Below are 26,761 nucleotides of genomic sequence, written 5' to 3'. Positions count from 1 at the left end.
CAGATGGGCATGACAACCCAGAAGTATTTCAACAAGTACTAATGGGTAAGAAGCACACAGAGAGACCCAGCATGTGCTGGCCAATTTCAAGTTTCAGCTGAACATCAGATCCCTTTTGACCTAAACGTTTTCCTGTTAAGATTAACAACACACTGCTGAAAGGCAAAATGTATTGCCTAAATCAGGGTAGATAACAGAGGAGAAGAGCTCAAATACGTGTTGATTATGCCACACAGCTAACAACACCTCTCCTTAACCCCTGCTGAAGGGATTTGCCATAGGTACAAAAGGTAAATGCATCTAGTGCTGCACTTCTTGAGTATTGAAAAAACAGAGCTTGTCCTCGGCTCCAGGGTTCTCAGGGAATCCCATCAGAATAAGGAGTTATGGTTCTGTATAAAGGTAACCACAAGGACAACACAGAATGCAGAGATTCATCTGGAACTCGGAGCACCTGAGGATCCCAACACACACCACAGAGACACTGCCTTCCCACCTTCCTCACAGAGGGCTGCAGCCTGGGGAGTTCCACAAGTCACATCTGCTGCCCCGGCATGTCTGGGCTGCTAACGCGCTAATTATGCAGTCAAATTTAATTAAATGTTTTCAAGTAATGAATAAACAATCGATAGCTGTCATGACACCAAAGGGCTGCTGACAGACAACCCCGCTGCAGTCCTGTGCAGTGTGCAGTGCCAGAGTGCAGGGAATGAAGAGCTTTGGGAGGCAGGTGGGAGGTAATTAAGGAAAGAAGGAGACAAATGTAGAGGAGGGGGAAATCAGAACTCTCGAAGGACAGCAGCCATAAATTTGAAATAAGGAATTAAGACGTGTTCCCTCATGTTTAATTCATGAACCGCCATGGAACTGTTCTAACTGAGCAAACTGCCATGACTGGACAGAAATTTAAGCAAAACAAAATGAAAAGGTAAAAAAAGGAAAAGGAACAGTGAATCAGCGGCACAGCACCCTGTCTGTCAGGCAGAATCACATTTAAAACATGAAACATCGGTTTACCTTACCACCCTGCAAGGCTCCAGTCCTCAGCACACACCTTAATTCTGCTGAAAAAGATGCTACAAATGCCACCTCCTGAGCTGATTGATTCCCCTTACCTGAGCCTGTCAGGCCTCCATCCATAAGTGCTCTAACACTTCTAAAAGGAATGCAAGGAAGATCCACTTTGGACCACGGACCTCTCAAGGGAAGAGGAAAACCTACAGATGTCTTTGGTCCAGCAGCAGAACAAGAATCTGGATCACAGACACAGGAATTTCCTCTGTGAGCCCCTTCACCCACCCTGGACGAGCCTGCTGGGATCTGCTCTCCTCCCCGCAGCCACTGACATCCTGGGACAGATGCCAACATCTGGTCAGTGAAAACACCTGGCTTGCCAGACAAGAATTTCTCGGTGGCCAGTTTGGCTACTGAGTTTGACTTGGTGCCCGATGAGAATTCCTTTCTCAGGTGTCCTGCTGCTCAGCCAAGAGGGCAGGGCTGTGCTTAGGGGAAGCACAGGAGCACTTGGGGAAGGAAAGCATGAACTGGTTCAAGCTCACAAGGTTTCTGAAGGGTTTCTATGACCAGGGATTCTCCAGACACGGCCCCACGGCTCCTGAGGGAATCCCTGCCTTCCACAGAGCCACACAAATCAGAAATAAACTCAGCAGGCTGCAGAGACAAGGGAAGTCCTGTGATTCCAAAGGGTTGCTGGTCAGGATCTAAGCTTGAGACTTAGCAGCTGTTTTTGTGCAATTCCCAGGACACATCATCCTCAGACAGACAGTGGGCTCATTTCTGCAGGCACTTCATTTATCCTGGGTTAATCACATGCATGAGGTATGCAGGACTTGGCCCAATATTAAGAAAAACAGTCATGCAACTTCTGCCTTGAAAAGCTGAACGCAAACAGCAAAACCCATGTGGCCACACTGACAGCAGAAAGAAAAAAAAAGCTTCACTTTTTTTATTGTAGTCAAAAGATTTCCACCCACTTTCATACCATACATAATGGATTCCTCTATTTCTATACTGAAGGCTGTACTTTAGACAATTTATTTATGCACTTTAAGCCTTTTACTGATAAAATTGGTAGTTAAAATTGTCCATTTCATTTTTAGAACACCAACACCATGCATCAGCAACTGCAGGCCATCACTTAAGGGATTTGTTCCATTCTCTTCATCTCTACCCAATAACTTTCACATCCTAGTATAATTAATTACCAGCATTTCCAGAGAACACTTTTGTATGCTTAATCAGCTCAAAGTTCTTCAATTTATCAGAGAATCTATTTAAACAAGATGCCATGGGTTTTCCTGACTTCCACAGCACAAGTTATTCTTTTAAATACCCATTAAGTGGTGTTTACTTTATCTACCTGAAAAACTAATTTTTAAAAAGCAGCTCTGCCTGTCAGTGCTTTCGGGTGCTCTGGAACAGAATTTTGCATTTTGAAATGCTTTACCCCTTTCCATCACCCAACAGGAGTCACAGCTGCCCAGAGATGAAGTCCTGCATGGAAGAGGTTAACAACCATCAGACAAAGCCAGTATTAGCCAAGAACAAAAGTGAAGGCTTACAAGTAATTATTTCTTCTTTGTAACAGCCTGGTGACTTTTTAATCCTTCTTCTGGCATCATATGCCTCTGCAGCACTTCATCTGAACCCAAGCAGGCATCTGCTAAGCACATCACTGGCTCCAGTGTGACAGAGCAGCTCAAATTCCTGCAACCCAGTGAGTTCACTGGATGGGAAACAGTGACTTCTGATCTGTATTATTATTATTATTTCTTGGATTCCAGCATAAGAGAAATTTTCTTTGGGGGTATTTCACATGGAGCTGGATTCACTGGAACAGTCATAAAAGCTTAATATCCTGGAGTTGCTCTTTTCTGAGGTTGGTTTGAAGTGACTTTCTTTTGGGCAGGGAATGAAGGTTTAGCTGCTGGGTGGGAGATTACTGGCCAATGGCCACAGAGCCTCAGTGCCTGATGCTGGATGAGCCACTGAGCCTTCAAGGCAACCATCTGCCTGTCCCCTCAGCCAGAAGGTTCTGGGCCAGGGAAGTCAGTGAGGAGCAGAAGACATCTGCCCATGGAAAGGGGGAGTGATGCAAGAAGCCTTCCTGCACCTTGCCTGGCCCTCAGAGGCACATTTATAATTGCCCTTTGCAGGAGACAAGCCAGGGGAAAAGAGCTGAAGAGATTCCAGTGCCTGCGTGTCCTTCTGGAACCCCAGCACTGCAGCACAGCTGGAGCTCCCACCAAGAATTCTGTAACTTTTAAGGCAGGATCTTCTCCCTCCTCTTTCCAACTACCTTTCCTCCATTCCTGAACCCAGCTGTAACTGAATGCTGCACCATATTAGTTTTAATATTTGTTCCAATTCCATGCCACCAGAGTTTTAAGAAACAAACCCTACCTAATATTATTCACAGTGCCACCATCACCTCAAATCCTGCACATGCTGCAAATTATCATCCCTGTTCCCTCCATGGACACCCATTCCCACCTGCCCCTGCACCTGGATGAGCACCTGACACAAACCATGCCCTGACAAAATCCCCATCCTTCAATTCTCTTCTGACTCCATCTCCCCCCGCACCTGTCCTGCTCCTGCAGAGCAAATCACACATTCCAGCTCAGGAACTGCAGAACAGAACGAAAGGAGGGAAGATTCACTTCAATCAGCACAAATGCTTCCTTCACCCCAAAATGTCAACAGCTCTGTTTGCTGGTTCATTTGCCCTTAATTTTCTGTGCCAGCACCACACTCAGTCACATTTAGGGACTTCAGAGTGCATGAAATCTTTGTAGCAATGTTTTGCTCAGAACTAGAGCTCAGCAAATACATTCACTTAGACCTCAGGATGACCTTAGCTGTACTCTCATCCCCTGCAAGTTCCCTTTTCTTACCTTCTAGAAATAGGAAATTTTGCTCATGGAAAGGCTGAGTGGAATCTTAAACCGAACAAGCTCAGCTTGAGGATATGGAACAGAGTGTGGACTGTGAGGTTGATAAAATATAGCAACAAAGAGAGCAATGGCTCACCCATGTCTTCCCATCCAGACTGATTCCCCCCTGACTGCAGACTCCAACTCCCTTCTGGCCTAAAAGCTGCAGCTCTGTGAGCATCCCAAAACATCAGCTGGGGGCAGGGGAGCTGCAGGAGCCACAGCTCCTCATGTGTGCCCATCAGAGCTGCCTCCCCATCCTCTGAGGGATCACAGGGACTAATTGCACACAGGCAATGTCAAGTGTCAAATGCCTGAGATGACCAATTTGTGGAGCTAAAAATAAACTCTGCAAACAAATCTGGCCGAGAAATCCACAGAGCAAACGTTTGGGGGAAATTGCAGCCTATTATCAAATGTTCTGTGAGCACCTGCTGAGGGCAATTTCATCAAACAAAATTATTGCTAACAAAATTATTTTAGCAGTCCTTTTTTGAATCCAGAGCTCCCTAAACTGAAAGCTGAAGTCTAAGGATAGGTTGGTACTTGCAGGGTTTTGCAGATTGACCTGGGATGGGATATTCCTAGTCACATACATGGGAGTACAGAGTCTGGTTGGTCACCAGACATATTTTAAGCCCAGATATGGACACAGTCTTATTTAGCCTAGATCACAGTTCAATTAAACCACACTGCAAAGATTGTTGGGAGACATTATAATCAGTTATTGTGAACAAATTTCCTACTTTATTTCAGTGGGAGATATTAACTTCATTCATTCAGTACATCGTTAAATGAAAAACTGCAGCAATATTCTATTAAATAGACTTCTCTCCCATTTTGAGAGTATATCCTTTATGAATTTATCCTCTGTACATTACCACAGATCAAACCTTCACTGAAGTCCTACAGACAATCCTGGATTTAGTACAGAGTGAACACTTGCCCCATTCTTCTCCAGCAGAGGCAGAGCAGTGGCATTTCAGAGCTGTCAGAGCACGACAGGCACCTAAAGCAAGGACGGAACAAAGGTACACCAGCAACCTCTGCACTCTTGCAAACACAAAAACAATGGGATGGTCACCAAAACTAAATGATGGGAATTCCTAGGGGATAAAAAATCTTTCCAAGAGAGCATGGTTAGATGCTAGAGCTCATTGCCAGGGAACTCCCCCAGAATTAGCAGGGTGATCAGAATGCTGGCACTGACGTGCAGCCCACCCAGAGCACTGCCATTAGCCACATGTAAAACTCCTTGTTTCAGTTGCATCGATTAGAAGCCAGGATTAGACCTCTGCATTCTAAAGCCTTATCCAACATCTGTCAGGTTGTTCCATTTTCCTCAGGATTACCAACACAACAGACACGTGTATAAACCACAAATAGCTGCTTGTGAGGCACAGCCCTTTCACCAACAGGAAAGAGAAGCTTTAAAGTCTATTTTGGAAACACAGAACTCAGAAAACTGCACACCAGAAAGGCATTTCCAGTATTTTAATAACAGCCTGCAAAAAAAAAACAAAACAAAAAACTGGGATGTTTTTTGCAGCTCTGTACATGCCCTCCTTTGGCTGCAAAATACCAAGATATCCTTTTATTACAGGCCTGTCTTCTCTCTGACCCTCTACTCACAGGGCTCTGTTAGTCAAAGGCTGCCTGACATTCAGGACTGAAATCTATAAATGGTTTTCTCAGACTGCCTGATGACCTTAAGAGTCTGTAAAACAACAGTGTACATGCAAAGGTCAGTGAAGATTTCCAGAATCACTCCCCCTCCCAGGGCTGCCATTCCCAATTGTCTCCACTGCCGAGGCCATCTGACCCATTTAAGCCACTTTGCTGTGTGGAATCAAAGATAAATACCTGGAACCTCCAATTTCCACTACTGCAAGGTTTTGTTAAGAGAAAAGGGGTGGAAAACTTCCATACAGACACTATTCAGGTTTTGTGCTGGCCAGAGGCTGCAAATGTCAGAGTCCTGTGAGCAGCACACGGCGGGCAAAATGTCACACGCTGGCCTTTCCCTGCAGCCCTGCTGGCCCCATGGTGGCACACCCTATAGACCCTGCATCCATTGTGGCACACCCCATGGATCCTGCAGCCACATCCCATGGATCCTGCAGCCACTGTGGCACACCCCACGAATCCTGCACCCATGGTGGCACACCCCACGGATCCTGCATCCAGCCATTGTGGCAGCACAGCAAGGACAAAGCAAAGAGCACCTCAGCCTGTCTGACAGCTGGAGGGAAGAGGAGGATTTAGGACACTGGGGTTTACTGCCAGCTCCATCACGGACACGTGGCAGGCACAGGAAACCTCTGCAGCCCAGGTTGTCTGGTGGGGAAATGACAGCAGCTATCGTTCAGTTTGATTGACTTGCGAGTCAAAACCACGTGGAGCTCATCACACAAAAGGCAAAGTGAAACACTGCCTGCCTGGGGGGTGTTCTGGGCTTTAAAGCAGGCAAAAACAAGCCAGTGGTAGTCACAGAGTGGGGAAAAGCAGACAATGTGGGCAGCATTTTCTACCTTCAGCAGCGCCTTTTCAGAGACCTGCACTGCTCATCTCCCACTGAAGACACACAGCCGAAGAAATCCAATTTTCATGGCAGCACAATTCTGTGAAAGGCACTTCTCTGCAGGGGATGTATCAAATTTAGCCTTACAGGATGGCTCACCAAAGCCTCCCCAACATTTTAAAGTTTGGCCAGAATGCCATAATGATTGAAATACACGAATATCACAGTTAGTTGGTTTGGTTTTTTTTAAAGTTCTCAAGTGCCATAAAAACGGGAACATGCAAGATGTAAGTTACAAACTTGAACAAGTTCTGGCCTTGGCAATGAATCAATTCCTTGTCCTGCATCTCCTTCTCCAGTTTTTAATAGCTCTGTGCTTTCCTCTGCTGTTTAAGTCTCTGTCAGATGCTGATAGGCACTCACTCCTCTGTTAAGACACTGAATTGCTTTGCACAGCTCCTTGTTTAAAGAGAGATTAGGGTCCTAGAGCCTGAATGGGGCAATTTGCTCAGCACTCTTGACTGCCACGAAAACCAACAAGAACCAAGAGCACCAAAGAGCTCAGACCTGCACAGGATGAAGCTTTCAGCTGCAAAAGTGTACAAGGAGGACACAGAGGACTCAATAAATGAATTACAATGCTTTTCTTCTTACCATTCAGAAAGAAAATAAAGAGTATTTTTTCTTGCAAATAGGTCCTAATGAAAAATAAAGCCAGCCAGCAACATGAACAACAGGATTTATCTCACAAATCCCACACTGAGACCCAGCCTGCACTGGGCTCTGCATTACACAGGTACAAGGGACATTACTCAAAGAGCCAGCTATAACCTGGCAGTGAGTAATTCCAAGGCTGAAAAGGAAAAAGGCGTTTCTTGCAAGCAGACCTGAGCCAGACTTTCCCTGGGGTCTGTAACACACTTCTAGCACACATCTTGATCCATTCCCAACTAGCAACTCGTGTCTCAGGGCTGGTATTCCCAGGGTGCTGGGCTCCGTGGGGAACAAACCCCTTCTGACCTCTCATCCCACCTCAGCACCTCAATACCCAACAGCTGCAATCATTTCTGTCACTATCCAGACAGGAACTCGGGCAGTGAAGCTGGGTTTTCCAGGAGGTTCTACCAAAGCCAAGCACAGCCAGCAGGCAGGAGCAGGGCAGGGCACTGCGTGGGCAGCAGGTGAAAGCACCAGGGCACGGGAGGCAAGGGGATGTAAGAGCCTTGCTGCTGATGGATGGGACTTGGCAAGGCAAGGCAGCAAATGCTGCCAAGATTAGACTCCAGTCTGTCAGCTCTGCCGAGTGGGAACCAAGAGCCCCAACCTCCGCTGCCTGGCGTCTCCTGGAATCTGCAAATTCAGTGTAAAACATCTAAATCATGGAGAATAAAAGGCCCTGGAAGTACTGACTTGGATCAGCATTCACTGTTGCAGAATTCCACTCTCAGGAAGGCTTCACCACTGGTATAAATCAATCAAGTTTCATAAAAGAGAAAAATCACCATGTGCTATACCAGCAGCGGCCCTCCCCCAAAAATATCTTTTAATTGCGTCTTGAAAAAAAAAGTTTATTATTTATATGAAAATTTAATTTAAGAGCAAAGCAGCCACTTATCCTTCTTTCCTTTCTCCTCCTCTCCTTCATGAAGGATTTGGAACGCTAACAGATGCAATGCATGCACATTTTTAATACTTGCATGTATTAAACAGTTGCTTGTATGCAAACTGTGATTTAAAGCACGCCAGAATATCCCAAAATCCTGGCTACAGCCCTGCTAATCATCTCCATTTCAAAGATGCAATGAGGATTTATGAGAAGATTAATTGAGAAAGGAGGCTGAAGGGGTGAGGGACAGGCCTGCCTGTTGGGGAAATGAACTCAGCATCACCTTTAACCTCCAAGCAATTCTTTGTCACAGAGCACAAAGCAACTCATCATTCCAGAAGAGCAGCAGGACAGAAACCAAGCGGAAATTTATCTGGTTAAACACCTTCTTTCCCAGGGATTAATCAAAAGGGATGGCTGGAGCACTGGTGTCTTTGTGCTCCCAGCACCTCCAAGGGCTGTGTTTAAAGCACCCTGCCTGCTGCTAAGAGAGCAAAGGCCACCGTGGGTCTTGGGGTGAGCAGCTCCTCCCCAGCCCCCAAATTCTGGCTCCCAAGTCTCCTGTCCTGACTCAAAAGCTTGGTGGGAGCAGCCCAGCTCTCCCCTGGGTTTGGTGAGCCCTGGTACTGAGGGGCAGGAGGGAAGGGGCTCCTCAAGCCCCAGCCCCCAACCCCAGCCCTTCTGGCATCTCTTCTTCCCAGTTCACCCCCACCAGAAAGGACAGGGAGAACAAAGTGGTTGTGGTGTTGGCAGTGAGAAGGGGGAAGGCAAAACTACAAAAGGAAAAATGAGATCCAGAAGAGGGAATCTTCCAGAGGAACACAAGCAGACCTGACAGAATGCTAAATCACAGTGAGAAAATGCAGCAGAAGAATGATGAACACGTGGTTTTAATTCTGTTTTTAAGGCAGAGAAGATGATTGAGAAGTCTGCTCTAATGCCTTGCTATAACCTGCCCAGGAAGGGCCAGAGCAAAACACTCCATCAGTGCCATACCTGAGGAAGTGTCTGGGAGAACACTCCTGACAATTCCAGCTCTGGAATTAGGATGCAGAAGCCAATGGGACCAAGGTGTGCTTTCCAAGATGCAGTTTATACAAAGGAGTACGTTCAGAAGCCAGAGATAAAGGCCTGCCTAAGATGGAGACAAGAACCTGGATCCAGCTAATGTTCAAAGCAGAGCAACAGCCTGCTGCAACTTCAGGGAGGGCATCAATGCCAGAGGCAAAGCTGTGCAGCTCTGAAGGTACAACAGAGTAATTCTGTATTTTCTGGGGTGGGTGGGAAGCAGAATCCTACCTTCTGCTGCTTCTCAAGCGTCCTTGAAGTCATTGGCAAAGACAAATGACAATGATGGATGCCAGTTTGTTATGCTGAGCACCACAAAACTGCACAGAGCAAATGACTTGCACCATCTTTTCAAGAGGTTGAATGTGTCGTGCTCCTAAAGTGCTGTTGTGCTCAAGAATCACTGAGAGCTCCCTGCAAATCAATGCAACAGAGCCCTGCCATACATTTTGTAAGCCCTATTTTTATCCTTTCCTAATATAACTTCCAAACCTTCCTCCTCCCCCATGTCCCTGCCACAGATCCCTAATTCACACAGCTAAAAACACACAGTGCCTCCTACAATTTTTCCAACATGTGCAGTCCTTAACAACAAATTTAATTTCTTCCTTTCTTTGAAGCTCATCTTCATTCAGCCTGGCTCCAAAGGGAAATTAATGAGGGCTCGCTGAATATGTTTACATAAGATCTCCTCCAAATTTCTGTTATTAAGCATTAGGAGTGTTTTTATCTGCCCTCTAAGGGACTGATGTGTCTGGCCAGAGATGTCCCAATGCAATGTCTGCTGTCCACTCACCCCAGCAGCACTCACACCCCGCTGGCTTTGCTGCCACAGCAGCTCTGCTGGCAGAGCCTGGAGCAGGGGCTGGGGTGGCAGCTGAATAAAAGCTGATTTCACCAGGAGCTCACTGCCAGTGAGGGGCTGGCACACCAAGGCACGCTCAGGGCGGAGGAGGCTGTAGGGCCTGGCAGTCCCCATTGTCACCTGGCTGTGAGTCTGTGCCCAGGGCCAGGCAGGAGCTGTGACACTGCTGTGGTGACACACGCACTGAGCCAAGCTGGACCACAGCTGCTCATCCCCAGCAGCCTCTCTGCTGCAGGAATTCCATCACTGATGTGAATTTCAGTGCCTGGTGGGCTCCACAACCACTTCTTGGTCTGTGATATTCAATAGAGGTTTTGGAGTTAGAAAAAATCCTTCTGTTCATTCTTATGGACACAAAAGAATACGACAGCTCTTTGTGCAACAGCAAGAGCGTGTACCACCACAAGGACACGTGCTGCATGGACAAGCACAGGTGAAACATGTATTTGTGCTCACAACCAGAGCTCATTTCTGCAGGATAAGCTGTAAGTGCAGCTCTTGAACTGGCTGGCCACATGGTGCCTGAGCAGGCACAAGCTGGTACCTTGTCCCTGCTGGAAGTGTGCTGTGCTGCTGTCAGACCTCTGGCTGCAGCACAGCCTGTGCTCTAGCACGGCTGCTGGAGCCAGGCAGTAGGGCTTCAGCAATGACTAAAGATGCCTGTGGCTCCTGGGCAGGCAGGAACAAAGGAAACCCTTCTGCTGGAAGGGGTTCGATAAAATCCAGGCTGTCTCCACTCCTGCAGTTTAGTCTCCTTCATCAGCTAACAAAGCAATGGCTCCAGTTCATGACAAGAAAAGGAAACTGACCGTCCTGACCAGCATCCAGTGCCTATCCTGCAGTTCCTTTTGGCTCCATGTCTCCCCAGGTAACCCTTGCCAGCAAAGGCAGAGCGGTACAAGAGCCATTACATCATCCACACTCAAGAACCAAAACTTTCCTAGGGATCATTTTTCCTTCAATAAAGAAATAAAAAGCTAATGCCACCCTGAATTCCCAAAGTGCTGTATTAGCACTCTTGTCAGCTGTAGGGCTTTTGGACTGCTATACATTTTTTCCCCCTTTATAAGTCTGTTTGAACCTGTCTGCATTTCAGTTTGCTAAAGCTGTTCAGCCAAGGATGAAGTCCATTCATGGCCAGCTGCAATGAACGTCACAGGCTGTAACCCAAGCAGGCAGTGGTGCCTGTTTGCTGGAGACTCTCATTCAAAAAACCAACGAGAACAAGAGTAGTTTTAGAGATGCTGTAAATGCTGAGCTGCTTGCTCTGAAAACTAATGCAGAGCCTTGTTCTCTGGGCAGACAAGGCCTCCAAGAGAGGGGGGAGTGGGAGGGAAGCCTTGTTTACACCAGGCTCCTCTGAGCTAACAACTTTTACTTGAAAGGCAATATCATGCATTGATTTGGAAGACAGATATGAGCATCTTCTACCCTTGCTGGAGACAGAGCAGACTACGGAAAGCTCCTGCCCTCTGGGCTGCGTGGTAAAGAGCAGAGCACATCTCTTCTCGGTATAAATTTAAAGGGAGGACCTACAATATGGAGAAATCTTCAAAGGCCAGTTAGGTTTCCAGTCCAACAACCCTGCCAAGTGTTCCTTTAATCCTTTATTTACCAGTAAATCTGCCTCTCTGTTCAGCAGGCTTTTACTGGGATTGGGTTTCAGCCTGCAACCCAAAAGCTGTAAGCATATGCTCTGTAGCCCTAATGAGAAACTCAATCTATTAATGAGCAGACCTTCTCCACAGGACCAGGTCTTGGCAACATGAGTCAGTTCCTGAACTTTCACCTCCTGCTTGGCAGCACACCAGACTAACTCCACATCTCTCAGCTGGCTTACATTATCAGCTCATTATTAACATACATCAGGGCCAGATCTCTTTTACATGCACCCAGCAAACAGGAAACTACACAAGGGGAGGGCTCCTCATTTTTGTCTGACTCTGGAGCTCATAAAAATGACTAATTAGAACCAGCTCTAGCAGAGGCACTCTGCAGATCACACATTCCCTCTGAACCCCAGTCCTGACTGGGGATAAACACCCCGGGATGCCCTGGCTGCAGTAACCAGCCCCAGACCCTTGCAGCTCTTACCAGAGGCAGAGGTGGGCTGCTCTCCCCACTCTGGAGTCAGAGACCCCAATTCAGCTGGAGCAAACAGCATGTCCAACATCCCACAAAGGCACAGAGAGCAGAGTTCCTGCCATCAGCTGCCCTGCAGCAGGAGAGCTGGGGGAGCCCTCTGCAGCCCCTTTCAAAGGGCACTGCTGCGTGCTTGAGATCTGCACGCCTGCCTGGCTCAGAGCTGCTTTGAAGTGGCCTGTGAGCCCCCAGCAGTGTACACAGCACTTTGGGAAAGCTTCCCAGGCCATCTCTCACGGCCAGAGCTCTCCTGGAGCACAGCAGAGGGTTCCTGGCACAGTGAGCACTGTCATCAATACACACAACTATTTGTCATGATTGTGCCACTGGATTTTCCTCCTTACACGAGCAGTGTTTACTTCTGCCCTCCTGTGCCCTCTCCTCAGCTGTCATCCTTCAGCTCAGAAAACTCAGCAAACAGAACAAACCCCAAACAATCTCTCCTCCAGATGCAGCCCAGCCAGGCAGCAGGTGAAAGTTGCACCAAGCTGGTAACTGCTCCCATCTCACCTGAGCACAGATGCCAGCACAGCCAGCGCCCACATCAGGAAATGCAGGTGGAGACACATTCTAGGAGCAAGAAAGGTCAGCAGAGCCCGCTCTGCTCTGCTCAGACAGGTGGCTGTTGGTGGTGTGGATCAAACTGAAGCATTCTGTACCTGCCCTCAGCCCAGCTGAAGGTACATACATCCTCTGGATGCAGAAAATTCACACCCACTCTGAAACACCCTTTCAAGCAAACCAGACTTAACACGAATCAATACAAAATCTGGCAACATCTCAGAGCCTACACAAGCCCCTCATTTTCTTTGGCTGCTCAAAAGGTAGCAATTTATATTCCTTTTCCTAAAAAAAAATTAGCTGTGGTTGGAATTACTTCTCAGAGCTGATCTCATTTCATAACTCGCCTCCTATTCAGATGGAATTTATGCACAGATGCTCGGAGCCAAAAATCTGTTCTCATTTAATCCACAGCAGAACAGGTAAAGAGCAAAGCTGTTGCAGCCAGGTTGGTGCCTTGCTGCTCCAGCCTCCCCTCTCCCAGCAGCAGGCACGAGGAGCTCCCAGCTGCCCAAATCCTGCTGCTCCACTGGGCTTCTGTCAGCTCTGCTCCTCTGAGAGCTCTCATGCTGATCCCTACAGGAGAACTGAAGACAAAATATTCTTACAGGACCAAGATCTTTCAAATGCAAAAGAGCTGGAAATAGATTTTTAACTATTTTAAATGCACTGTATTTCCCAAAACTGCAGGTCAGAAACCTGCAGAGATCAAGAGCTAAGGGATCCTTTGTGGAAGCAGTGGTGATAAGAGCATTTCAGATCAACTGGTCAAGAATGAACCATAAAGCTCTCACTGTAGTTATGCCAAGATGATAAAACTCTGAATTCAGACGAAGGTTTGTTACCCACAATAAGCTAATCCCACAACAGAGGCACCATATCCATCATTCTCCTAGGGATGCTGAGTTACCTTAGGCCACTCATTTCTAAATAAGCAGAAGCTAAAGTAAAATAACTAAAAGTTCTTTTGCAGAAAGAAATGCCTGGGGCTTTAACTAGTGCTCAAAAATGCCTTGGGTCTTTGAAAGGGTGATTATGTAATGGAGAGTGATACTATTCCAAGTATAAAACCAAAATATACTAAGGTATATCAATAAGGTAGATCAATATATTAGTGGTTGACTCAAGCAATGGGAAAATGCATATTTAAACGTATTTTCATTTTTTGTTCACATAGCTCCACATAAGAGATGTCAGCAATAGTATAGATGCTGGAAGAGGAGACAAAAATTTGTTCGATATTTAATGCCAGTCTAATTGCAAAGAGGTGACAGATTTCATTCTCAATAATATTTACAGAAGGCAAAGAAAGTCCAAATCATCTTAAAAATAAGGGTGTGATAGCATCTCAGTGACAGCAATGGACTTACTCCTTCTGGCTTTCTTGGGACTGACTGAAAATCTGGGCAGGATAAATTAAATTCTCCAATATATAAGCTACATGTTCTTATCATAGTAAATAATCTGGATTCCAGCAGCAATTCAAATGTTTTCCTCAAGTATGCAGATGTAACTCCTGCCCCCTTGGCAGGCCCCTACAGCTGAGAACTGAACCAGCCTCAAACTGAAATACCTGCACAGGCAACCTGATTTGTGATGCTCGGGTCCCTCAGGTCTCAGCAAAATTAGCCCCATTAAGAAGCAAAGCACAGTCTGGTGCCCACATATGGATTTAGCAATTTCCCTTTATGTTAGCCAATTAGAAAACACTGGCTCTTTTCCTTTCCCAAATGCTTTCAAATTAATGAGGGGAAAAAAAAAAATCAAAACACGTAGCAAAGGCTGAACAAAGATTGGTACTTGATAGAATTTGCATGTAAATCCTCCAAGATTCAATTTTAAGTAGAAGCAAACAAGCAAAATATTTACTGCTCAGCATTTCACAACCACACCACCTTATCTTGCATTCAAAGGCTTTAGAGGCTCTTACAGGACTGTTAGTGGTGATTTCAGCCTGGAGGCTGTGAGCAGCGCTGTCTGCTGAATGAACCACCAGACACAATTATTAAAATTATCTGCCCCAAGAGCAGAGCAGGGCCAGGGAGGGGCTGAGTCCCAGCTGTGCTGCTCTGTCCCCAGCCCATGCCACCCTTCCCTCGCCCCACAAACCCACTCAGCCTGCTCCAGTCTGCTCCTCAAGCATTGATGGCAATTGCCAGAGCTCCCTGCAGACTCCCAGCAGAGTTCTGTTTTCTGGGACTTTCTCCCAGCCTCAGCCACGGGCAGCAGAGCTGATTCATCCTCCCTGGCCATCCCATCCATCTGGAGCACAGGAGAACCCTGGCCCCTGTCACTGCTGCCTCACATCATGTCCATGCTCAGAACAGACCCACTGAACACCCACTGGCAAATATCTCTGCTGGAGATAGTTGAATCTGATGTGGGCTAGAAATATTTCCTAGGAGCTTTAGCTTCATTTCCTTTCAGAGAAACTCCTCTCCCAGATTTCCTTCAAGCTTCTATACTTGAATTACCATATCTCCTTAAGCAGCAAAAAGCAATAACTTCACCAGATCCAGGAAATATTAGTGGCATTATTAATGTAAATAAAGGATTCTTCATAGCATTTGTAAAGTTATTACAACAAGAGCATAAATAAACCTCACTGATGGAATATTAGTACTTTAAGTTGGTGGGAATTGATTGATTGATACAGTCAAGTAGGGAACTTCTTGGGCACATTGAATTCCCATAACCACATGAACAACTCTGTTCTATTAAATCTCCTTCTCTTCTGCATTTTCCATTCATTTCCTTCCAGCCTCAACACTGCCCCCAACTCAAAAAGCTTCAAGCCTCACAATAAAGCACCTCCAGAACTAAAGAAGACAAATGTTCTTTTGGCTTTTAAAGCTGCATTTCTCATTAGAAATGCTGCCAATTGAAACAAATCTTGAAAGGTGAGCACGGGCTAATGGGCAGAGAAGTAAGATAGAAGTTGGCACACCTAGATTTGATTGCTAGTCTCTAGATTATTCACTAAAATACTAAATACTGGCTGTTTTCAATCTCATTTAAAACTAACTACTTGCACTCAGGATCACATTCCTCACACAAAGCAGGATGAAACTCTTAACGGATGACATGGAGCAAATAAGAATTTTCTGCTATCACGAGGTAACCATCCTGCTCATCCCAGCTCCAGCCCCACTTCCAGCATGCTGCAGGGAAGGGATCTGAGACCATTCCCTCAGAACAGCCTTCCCACCTGAAAAACAGGCACTGTCTGCAGGAAATTGTGGCACTTGAACATTTCCCCCAGTTCATCTTTCCTTCTAAACCCCCTCAAATCCCACATTTTACACAGAAATCCTCATTTCCATCTCCCAGAATTTCCTTGCACCTACTATGAAAGCACCCTGAAACACCTGGGGGAGCCAAGCAAAAGTTGATAAAAATCCTGATTAAAGCAGCATGTTTCCATGGTAGGTTTGGAATTCTCCAGGTTTTTTGGAACTGCAGATATGAGGGGGATGACTGGGTGTGTCACACCTTACCAGACCTGGCACTCAAGAGCAAAGGAAAAGGATTCAAGAAGCAAAAAGCTGCTTCAGGGAAAATGAAACATCCCCCTGAGTGAAGAGAAGGAACTTGCAGCACATCTCTCCTTTTTCAGTGTGAGGCTGAAAAAGGCACTGTGCTAATGGACAGTATTTATTTCTCCCTTTTACAGTATTTCTGCCAAAAGTGCTGACAAATAGGTGTTATTTCCTTACAATAATTCCTGTAATAATGAGAAATCCCAGGCAGCCTCAACTCTAGATGGCGTTGGCAGCTCCTCTTAGAATCCATGAACTTGCTCCAAGGTATCACACTCCTGGAGACTGAGCCTGATCTGGCCTTACTGCAGGCAGAAAGAACTACTCCCACTGAACTGACCAGAGAACTGAGAACTCTGTCTAGCAACTCCCAAAGTGACTGGATAGTTAAAAAAATGTATTTGTTTTGTTGAGAATTACTATTACATCCACAAAGAACTGAACATCTATTAACTCTCAGGAACTATTTCTGTTTCTGCAGAGAATAATGATGCCAGGAGGCATGAACTGTGGCAGTAGCTCATGCCACACAGGCACAGGTTAAATGCCACCATTTCCCTGCCCTGATTTCACAATTTGAGTGAACTGCAAACTCCTCAAACAGTGCATATGCACAATTCCTTCTTTGACTGAGCTGATTCACCCAAACATTTCTGGATTCCCAGAAATACCAAGGTTCCCCAAACACTAAACCCAAAGAGCTGCCAAACAGGAGCCTGAGTTAGTTCTCACCTGCACTCCTAGCAAGGTGATGTAGTTTAGGAGGTGCAGTCATGGATCTCATCTTTGGCAGGGCCATAAGTTCCACAGCTCTGCACTGAGCAGGAATCATTTATTTCCTCAAGGCAACTTGAATTTCCCACCATTCCTCAGAGCTCCCTGCTCCTCAGTCCTAAAAGCAGCACCAGCATTTGCACAGGGTCCCCAGGTGCTGCCTGAGCCCTGGTTTGCAGCAGGAACTCAGGACACAAGGGGAAAAGCTGGCTGCTGTTTCAGCTCTGAAATCAGTCAGTGAGCACTCAGATCCCCCAGCCACATCACACACATGGTGCCCTTAAACCAAACATTTCAGAACGTGGATATGGGAAACAAAATGTAAATATCCTCCCACTCTGGCCATGCCAGCGACTGTTCTGAATTTATTACTGCCCTGCTGCCACCATCCTTCCTTGTGGAGAGCCAGTTCAGTGGCAAGCAGCTCCCAGCCCCAGCCAGGACTGGCACACACACTCGGGTGCTCCCAGGGCAGATGCCAAGGGAGGGCTGGTGGCCTCAGGATCTCCCAAACAACATCTGGAACTTCCAGAAGGAAGAGACAAACCAGCCCCAGGTAACACCTGGCCACTCAGGCGAGCATGACCAAGACCTGGTGACCTTCCCTTTCTGACTGGAGGGGAGTTCTGCAATTCTCAGCTCAGCAGTGCCACTGATGCAACATTAAAATGCTGCTGAAGTCTGCTCCTGTGACAACTCTTTATTTCAAATGATTGTTTATGAAATTTAATAGCAGCAGCTCATTCCTGGGTGATGGTGTCTGACACTGAACACTTAAAGTGAAATGTGAGTGGCATTTTTGTATGGCTCCTGTACTGAATATCATCATAGCCCCAGTTAATTAAAGTGCAGATGAGCTGTCATTAGGTCTGTATGAGTTAATTGGCCTTCTCAGGGGCCAAATTAAAGCTACAACACATCTAGGGTGCAGACTTTCAGGCTGAACTTGCATTACCACATTTGGAGTCTGGGAGCAGGCAGCACCCAGAGGCAGCAATTCTGAGACCCAACCTACAGAAATTTGCTCATTTCTTTCCTTTTTAGCTTTTAGGCTGAGCTTTTGTGCAAATCTGGCCTTGGGGTTTAGGCAAAATTTGGCCTGGAGTCTAAACTCATTTTGCAGCTGAAAGTTGATGTCAATAGTTTTTCCAGCAAGCCAGGAGCCTCCTTGCCATAAATAAAGAACCTGATGGGGTTTTTTAACCTTTTTATTAGTAGCCTTACTTAAGTTTGCCATATCACTGTTCATTTACTGGTTTACACAAAGTGAGCTCAAAAATACCATTAATTCTTTGCCCAGAACCTAACATCCAAGCCTGAAATTTTTTTCCTTGGAAACAGCTTGGTTATTCAAGTCTGGTAAAAAATTTGCATTTCTTTTTCCTAACCTAGATGAGAAGCATAAAACCATCTACATGAGAAAAAGCTGAGGGGGAAAAAAAAAGCCCTCCAGTAGCAATAAACAGATCCCAACCTATTGCAAAGTATGAAAAACTGGCTGCAACAGAATGTGACTGTAAAATGGTCATGTTGTTATGCAGACTCAATAGCTCATTTAAAAAGAGTGCTCAACCTTCCCCTGCCTTCCCTCCTCTAGACTTTTTGTCTTTTTGCAAATAGGAATCTCTCAAATTATATTCACCAGAAAAATCACTAAATCACTACTGCAACAGCTCAGGGCCTGGGCAAATATTGGGATCTCAGAGCAATTACAGACATGAAGACAGTTAACTGCTGAACACAGTATTTATGGTAGTTAATTGATTACAAGCTACTTTAAAAAACAAAGCTGAGCTCCAACTTCTCGTCCTTTCTGAAGCACATTTTCCCTTCAGTGAGAGGCCTGAGAGAGCCCCACTGCAGCCTGAATGGAAGCTGCACTGAATGTCACCTACTTGCTGCTATTTTCCCTGCAAGTTTAATACATCCACCCACCCCTAAATCCACTTGGCTCACTTCATTCATTTACTTTTAGTTTTGCCTTTAAGCGTCTCTCTAGATGTCTGAAAAGAAAGAGATAAAGCAATTACTTGATTTCATCCTTGGGATTTCAGCTCAGCCTCGGCATGGTGCCTCTTTAGTGCTTGATGAGTGTCTAAATTCTCCCCAGATTAAAGGGGGTTGTCTTCTATCTCCATGCATTATACACACAGAAGAGAAAAGGAAAATCAAAGGGGTCCAAACTTCTGTGGGTGGAAACTTGGTTTCTTTTTGCTCTGGAGAGGCTGTGCCAACTTACACAGGACAAAGATCTATCTCACACTATTTTTCAAGCAGATCTATACATTTAAACATGCTATATAAACCCTTAGCTATGATTTCAGAATGAATTCCATAACAAACAGCCTCTTTCAAAGCTGTAAATATGGTCACACTGAGTCAGCTTCTAGAATGAGCTCCCCAGGAGGGTTTGAATCTGTGCCCCAGAGATCACTGCCCACAAACTGGAAGAAGAGGAATGGTTCACTCAATACACAAAGTAGGGCTGAGCACAGAAAAATAATTAGAGAAAGCTACTGTGGTAGTTCTTGGGTTTATTTCTGTCTGGAAGTCCTTGAATAATGATCCCAAACACAGCACCAGTGATTACTGTTTCCCAGTGATTAATCAGCTGCAAACTCGTCGTCTTTTCTCTTCCTCATCATCTCCCTGAGAACAGAGTGGGAAGCTGAGCGGTGGCTTTTGGAAATGAAGCATTTTGTTCAGCTGCTCTGTATGAAGCCCACATGGGGGCCATACATTTCAGGCTTGAGCCTCTCTCTCTCGGCCAAAACCCTTAATCTGCGAATTATTTGTACAAATGGGAATGAAAAAGAATTTGCCCTCTTTTCCCCCGATCCCTTCGGAGCCTGTGCTTTTAAGGCAGCTTTCAGCAGCCCTCCTTTTCTGCTCAGTAAAATGTGCACAACAAATGCACAGGACTGAGGTGTGGGAGGGAACCTCACAGACAAGAGCCCCCCTGGACAAATTCCAACCAGAGAGATCAGAGCTGACCCTCCAGCTATTTGCAGATCTCTCTCCATCAGAGGACTGTGGCTTCTATGAAATATTGAGGTCCTCAAACTTCCAGGGCCTGATGGGACTGGTCCAAAGGACTCCCCAGTTTACACTGCCTATTTAGCAGTTAATTCAGAAGTTTTTCCTTTTCTGTGACTTTAAGTATCCAGCTATCCTGCAATAGTTATCATTAACATTTTAACCTGGTAACAAGGAATCAAATATATCTACATAGGTATAGTAAGAGTAAGCAAGAATCCACTTTGTGATAATATTCTATCACATCAAAGTTTGCTTTTCCCCTATTTTCAGTTTTTGCTGCGAATAATTTCACCTCTCTTCCAGAAAACCCACAAATGAAACAAATGAGATTGTGCACAAAGATGATTGATCTAAGCGACAGAAATGCAGCAACTAAATATGAATATATAATAAAATGCAGAAATGCTAAGTCTCCCATTTTATGTAATAAGGAGGACTTTAAATGAACTTACACTGCTTTTTTTTCAATGGATAATCTTTTATCAACTAGGAAGAATCTTACTGATGGTACACCAAGATGCACTGGGTAAACTTTCATTGCAGAAGGTGGGGACACAGTTCTAAAACATCATTTCTACTCAAAAGCAGCTTCAGCTCGTGCTTCCAAGGCCTTTGCTCTCACTGCTGGGAGCCCTGGAGTGTTTTCTGAATGGCTCTTAAACTCTAAAATCCTTATCTGCAAAACGGTCCCAGACAGACAGAGTCAGACCTGTCAGAGCTCAGCCCTGCTTTGATTCTCCAGGTACAGACACATGACAAAAATAACAGGGAAGCAAACATTATCCTATCCCCACATCTCTGACAAGAACATTCCAGAAGGCTGACATTTAGTGCTAAATCACACCTTGAACAGAACAGGCACAAAGTTAATAGCAAACAGCAAGAAACACAGGCCTGGACCTTATGAGGGAAAAGACAGGATATAGATTTCAAGAATAAGAGCGGTAAGAGAAGTCTGAGAATCATTTCCAGCTCCACAGCGCAATGTTACCTGATGTTTGCCATTTCTGACAATAATGCCTGCAGTTAACACATTCCAGCTGGGAAGCAGTACTAGCCTGATGTTAAAAAAACCCAGCCTTTGATGCCCTGATGAAACAGACCCTGGATTTTTTCCTAGATTTGCAAACCACCTTTGTGGAGCACTGTTAGGGACTGCAATCAGTCAGCCCTTCTGGCCATTCCCAGCTGGGACAGAGCTATGTGGCCCCAGAGCAACTCCCCTCTATGTCTGGAAATACAACACCAATAAAGGTGCAATCTATGGCTTGAAAAAACCATGGAAAAGCAATGGGTTTAAACTGTATTCCTAAAATAATAGCTGGCGTTCTAGTTCAGCAGCTCTGGCACTGAACTATTTCACAGGGGGGAAAATAAATTTCCTTTTAACACCCATATTAACTGCCCCAAAAATATTCAGAGGTCTTTTATATTGTAACTTGAAAGGCACATCTCAACTTGCTCCTCGTGTCCCTGAAATGTGACCAAAACTGCAGAACTCCCATCAGCTGTTGGCACGGTTTTGTTTCCTCTAAAGACCCACATAAAAACTGATAGCAAACCTCAGTGCTTCTCTCCCTCCCTGACATAACTTGACCAGAGAATTCCAAGGGGTCAGACCACACAGATGCATGAATCACGTTTGATCCTGGTTTATAGAAGTCAATGGAGTCGTAGCACAGATGGCCTTTAAATCTCCTGTGACCTGGAGGACTGATCAAATGCACTGCTTGCAGCACACTGGGGGTTTTTCACCACTGTCACCAGAATATTTTAATCTTGGACGTGCTTAGTTTCAAAGCACCCTTCTGAGGCTGCATTATCCCTTCTTGTATCAGGTGAACACAGCCGTGGTTTGCCCAAGGTTGCACAGGGAAATCATCTGCATCTCCTAATTTTACATTTACAAATGGAACAGCAGCAGAGCAAGATTCAATGGTTTTCTTACTCACAGTAGTCAATCCTTAATCACAAAACTTGCTCATGAGCATGGCACAGAACCATCTAAAGATTGTGATCACGAGCCTACAGACACTCCAAGCACAGAATTCTTTATGTTTTTAACAGAAGAGCCCATAGGAACTCATCACAGCTTTTACTTAGTACAATCCTAGCAAGGACTGCTCCCAGCTCTCTAGTTTAAAATCTCAGATTCTGGTTTTTTGATGCTCATTTTAGGACTCAATGAATAAAAATTCATATTAATGAGGTAAAAAAGTTACTCTGCATCATGAAATTCAGCCAAAATGAGAATTAACCTAAGAAAGATCAGAAACTGAATGTCACGAACTCAAAGCCACAAACTCAGATCAGATGCTTTTATACCTTAAGGGCAGTCCAAGCTGGAAATTTGTGATGAAACTCAAAACTGGGCAAGCCCTCTGTGCTGTTGCCAACACAGTCAAGAGAAGAAAAAGCCACAGAAACTATTGTGCATTTTAAATAGAAAGAAGATCATGGTTCTGGAATCGTATCAGCATCCAAACTTTCAGAAAGGATAGTGTGTGTGAAAGCTGCTAAACAGAAGACAAAATAAAACAAAAAAGAGGGGATAGGAGAAACTGAAAATCTCAAAAAGGAGATAATTCTGATCTGTAGTTGAGTTTATTATGTCTTCCCCTCCCAGTTTTAGGCATAAAGGCAGGTCCAGCAGCTTGCAGTGGGAACTAGGTGATTATCTCTGCTAGTCCCCTTGGAAAATTCCACCCCCATAAATTCCACCCCCATCTTCTCTATAGGCTCGTCTACACCAAAGATTTTTCCTCCTTTCGTGGCTGCACTGAAGACAGTTCATATTCCTGAACTCACCCCATCTTCTACTTCACTGACAGCAGACACAAAAAAATACTCGGTTTAGTTTTCCCTTTTTTAAATCCACATCTTTGCTCCCTGCTCTCAGCAATGGGAAACAGATTCAGCCAGCCTTAAAACACTATCTCAGCAACAAAGCATGCAATGTGCTCCATCTCATCTCTCCACTCCAACTGAGTTTACAGCAGTGGGTGGTTTTCAAACCTAACATTTGATCAAAATGAAAAACCGGGCATTCCTTTCACCCCATGACAGGCAGGCTGATATAAATCACAGCCTTCCCAGCAAGGGCTCTTCCACAGACAATGAGTTGTGGCAGTGCCTCAAAGCTCAGCCCCGGCCATTGTAAGAGAAAGTTTCAGGTTTTTAAAGCAGGCCTGGGCTTTTTACAACAGTACTAAAACCAAAAGAGGGGGAGAATTTATGGTGTGGTTGTTTGAGGGGCAAGGAAGGTGTTTCCCCTTCAGGAATTGGATTTGCAGTGCATTACTCTGGGTAGGTTTGTGCCAGTGCCTGCTTTTCATCTTTAGTATTTCAGCAGCATTGAAATCTCCAAACTGGGGCAGCCTCACCTTCTGCACTCACACGCATTTACACATCCCACACTGAAGTTCATTCATCGTCCCCTCATTGTTTTATCAGGAAAAGAACCTCTTAGCCACCAGCTCTGGAGAAAAGAGATGTATCTGGATTTATCTGCACAAGGAAAGGATGGTGTCAGACCTCCCCTGGCTCTGATTTAGGAACACAGTGCAGGTAAGCACCAAGCAGCAGCTATTAAATTCACCTCTGTGTGCACAACACTCCAGAGCGTGATCAAAGCAAAGCTGATAGCATCCCCAGCCTGCTGCTGCTCCTTGCTAACCCAGTAACCTATTGCCAATGCCCTCCAGCCTCAACCACTTTAAGCCTGGACTTCAAAAGATCAGCTTATCCTTTAGGGCTGAGCTGAGTGACAGGGGGGGGCAGGAAGGAGCCCCTGCCCTCCCTGCAGCCAGGGGTGTAGGGTTGCACAGCTGGGGGGTTTGGCTGCATTCCTGGGCCATCTGAACCTGCAGAGCTGGGACACCTCTGTGCCCCCTGGAGCTCTCTGCTGCTGCCCTGCCTGCTCTGGGCAGCAAGAGCTGTGCTCACACGGAGCTGGGCCATGCAGAGGTGAGAAATCTCAATTTATCTGCCTTTAGGGACCTGCCCACCTGCCAGGGAGGGCTGGGTACACCAGCTGCTCCTGGTGATGGACAGGTGCCCTCTCAAACTCTCAGGGAGCACAGCAAGTGTTTCCAGGGTGCCATCCCAAAAACCTGCTGTGCTGCACAACACTGAGCCTTGCTGACAGCCAGGAGTGCCATGAATACAGCACAGCACAAGGGGGAAGAAGAAAAGGTTTAATGTGCACTGAGGGAAGAGGAGCTCCATGTGAAGAGCTCTGAGAGGCATCCCATGCAGACACTCAAGGGTTTGCCTTGTGGGGTTCGTGCATCTGCCATCAAAAGGTCAGGAAGCACTGCAAGGGATGCCATGGCCCAAAGACAGACTCCAGAGCAGACCCTGAGCCCTCCCTGCATGTGACACCAGTCACACCTGGCCAGGTGTCTTTCAGCACACAGGAGACTCACACTGTACTTTTCATCTATGCTCTCCTCCTATAAAAAGGGAATATTAGGGCACGGCAACTGTTGGAAACTTCCACACACCAAGCTGTTCATCCATGCTGAGTTTTTTGATATTCTTTTCTATTAATGAAACTTTTTTCTCCCCCAAAAATTGTATAGCTGAACTTGAACTTTGCTAACTCAGCCGTGGCAGGTTATATTCAACGCACAGCATTGTTTCCCTCAGCTGTGAACATGCTCCCCCTGCCTCACCAGTCTGCTGACAGCACTGCTGTTCAAGTCACACATTCTCATGCAGTGTAAGAACATGAGATGCAACAGCCAGGCAAATAAGGCTATTAATTACCTAATGAATGTAAACTGTTGTTTCTCTGAGAGACTAAAGCCTGCTGTACAATCACATTTTCTGCCTCAGAAATATAAAAATCTAGAGGAAAGCCAAGCAAAATTATTTACTTAAAATCCAGATTATGGGGTGGGAGAAGCAAGTCAAAACTATAGGGAAACCAATTAGTCTGTCTTTAGAAAGAGGTGCACACAAAGCTGAGCCTGAAAGCCTTATCCTGTTTTCAGACATGAATTTGGGTTGCTGTGGCACACTACTACCCAAAGCAGGCCACTGCTTTAAATTCAACAGTACCAGAACTTTCCAGTCACTGAACTTCAGCTGTGTGTCAGTTCTGTGAATGGTAAGTAAGGCAGGAACATCAGCACAAGTCTTGGAGCAGTGAGCTCCGAGTCCTGCAGCTGTGCTGGAGTTGCTGTGGGACCCCAGAACATCACTCATGTGTCACTGCACATCACCAGACGTGTCTGAGAGCCCATTGCTCAGAGATGGGAAATCAGCACCACGAGCCAGAGGAGGACAGCAGGAAAATAATAACTCAGGCATATGACAAAATCAGCTGGTAATTTAAATTCTGTGACTGTCAGCATTTTAAAGCTTACACAACAAATACACCAGGCTCCCTGAAAAGTCATCACAATGAGGTAAGAGAAAAAACAATACTCTTCTCTACTCAGCTTTAACTACATTTCAAAGCAATATCTCCTTTCTCCTATCACATCAATACAATCTGGAGCGGGAACTGATGCTCACACACAGCACCAGGCCTTCAGCTTATTTCCAGTGCTAACTTTAAATAACAATGCATGAATGGACAAAGTGCCTGGTTTATAGCATCCTCCCTTTCAGCCTCTCCCTTGTCTCAGTTCATTTCCCCGTGGCACGCTTTGTTCTTAAAGCAGTCTTAACCACTCATACATCAAAATATTTAATCAACATTTCTCAGTCAGAAAATAATCCTGCTTTAGACCGATTCAGTGGGAGACCCTGCAGTGGATTCAACATTAAAAAAAAGGGTCAGAATGCATTTCCGAGGGTGCTTTAGAAAAATCAATGCTGACATGTTTTTAATGAAAATCAATAAGTGACATTAGATAATGAAACAAACATCCAGCAGCACCACAGCCAGGCCATTTAGACAATCGGCTCGGGAAGGATTCGGCGAGGTGAGCGCTCGAGCGCGCCGCCAGCGCGGGCTTCAATAAAGCACTGCTTTTTGTTTGTTTTAATGAGAATCTCCGAATCTGTTTCCTGTGAACAATGCCTCAAGGGCTCCCAATTTCCCCCTGTGCCTGTTCCCCAGCCCGTGCAGCTCCAGGGAGATCAGCCTGAGGAGCAGCGCCGTGCTCCTGGGGACAGTGTCGCGCTTTGGGAGCCGCTGACCCGTGCAGCCGCCGCCAATGCTTTGACAAGCTGCGCTGCAGCCCCAGCGGGGAACACTGAGCCATTAAAAGCTGGAGTTGTGAAACTCTTTAGAAGAGGCCTGTCCCTTCTCAGAGTAATTAATTCTTTGACTGCCACACTGCGATGCGATGAATGAACACATACTCTCGGGAGGAACAGCTATGCTAATGCGGAGGAGCCGCAGACAAAGAACCCAAGGGCTCCTTGGAACTGGGTGAGACTCTGTGCAAACTCCCCGTGCCATGCACATGCCTGAAAACCAACACAGCTCGGGGGAACCCACCTCACAGCCCAACCTTTACCGCAGACATCAGTACTTACACTTGCAGATTCCTTATCTGCACCCTGCGGGAGCCGCCCACACCTTCCGCACTACTGGAACAGTCTCTGCTCGGTCTGTGACCATTCCCAAAGCCAGGGATGCTGGCAGGTGCCACCAGGATGTGATCCCAGTGGGACCAGCACAGCCCCCAGCCCCAGTGCTCTGGCTGCTGTGGGACTCTGCACTGCACAACA

At 45.9% G+C, this 26,761-nt stretch overlaps 1 protein-coding gene across 2 annotated transcripts in view; it reads right to left on the bottom strand.

Annotated features, from left to right (window-relative positions):
- Positions 1-26,761, bottom strand: part of TMEM132C (transmembrane protein 132C) — a gene marked incomplete at both ends in the record, with an annotated part of 163,762 nt that overhangs the window by 110,781 nt on the left and 26,220 nt on the right. The window lies entirely within an intron of this gene.

The sequence above is a fragment of the Fringilla coelebs genome (genome assembly GCF_963513975.1).
Source record: "Fringilla coelebs genome assembly, chromosome: 17".
NCBI lineage: Eukaryota > Metazoa > Chordata > Aves > Passeriformes > Fringillidae > Fringilla > Fringilla coelebs.
The sequence above is the reverse complement of the archived record's forward strand: the minus strand, read 5'-3'. Positions and strand labels throughout refer to the sequence as shown.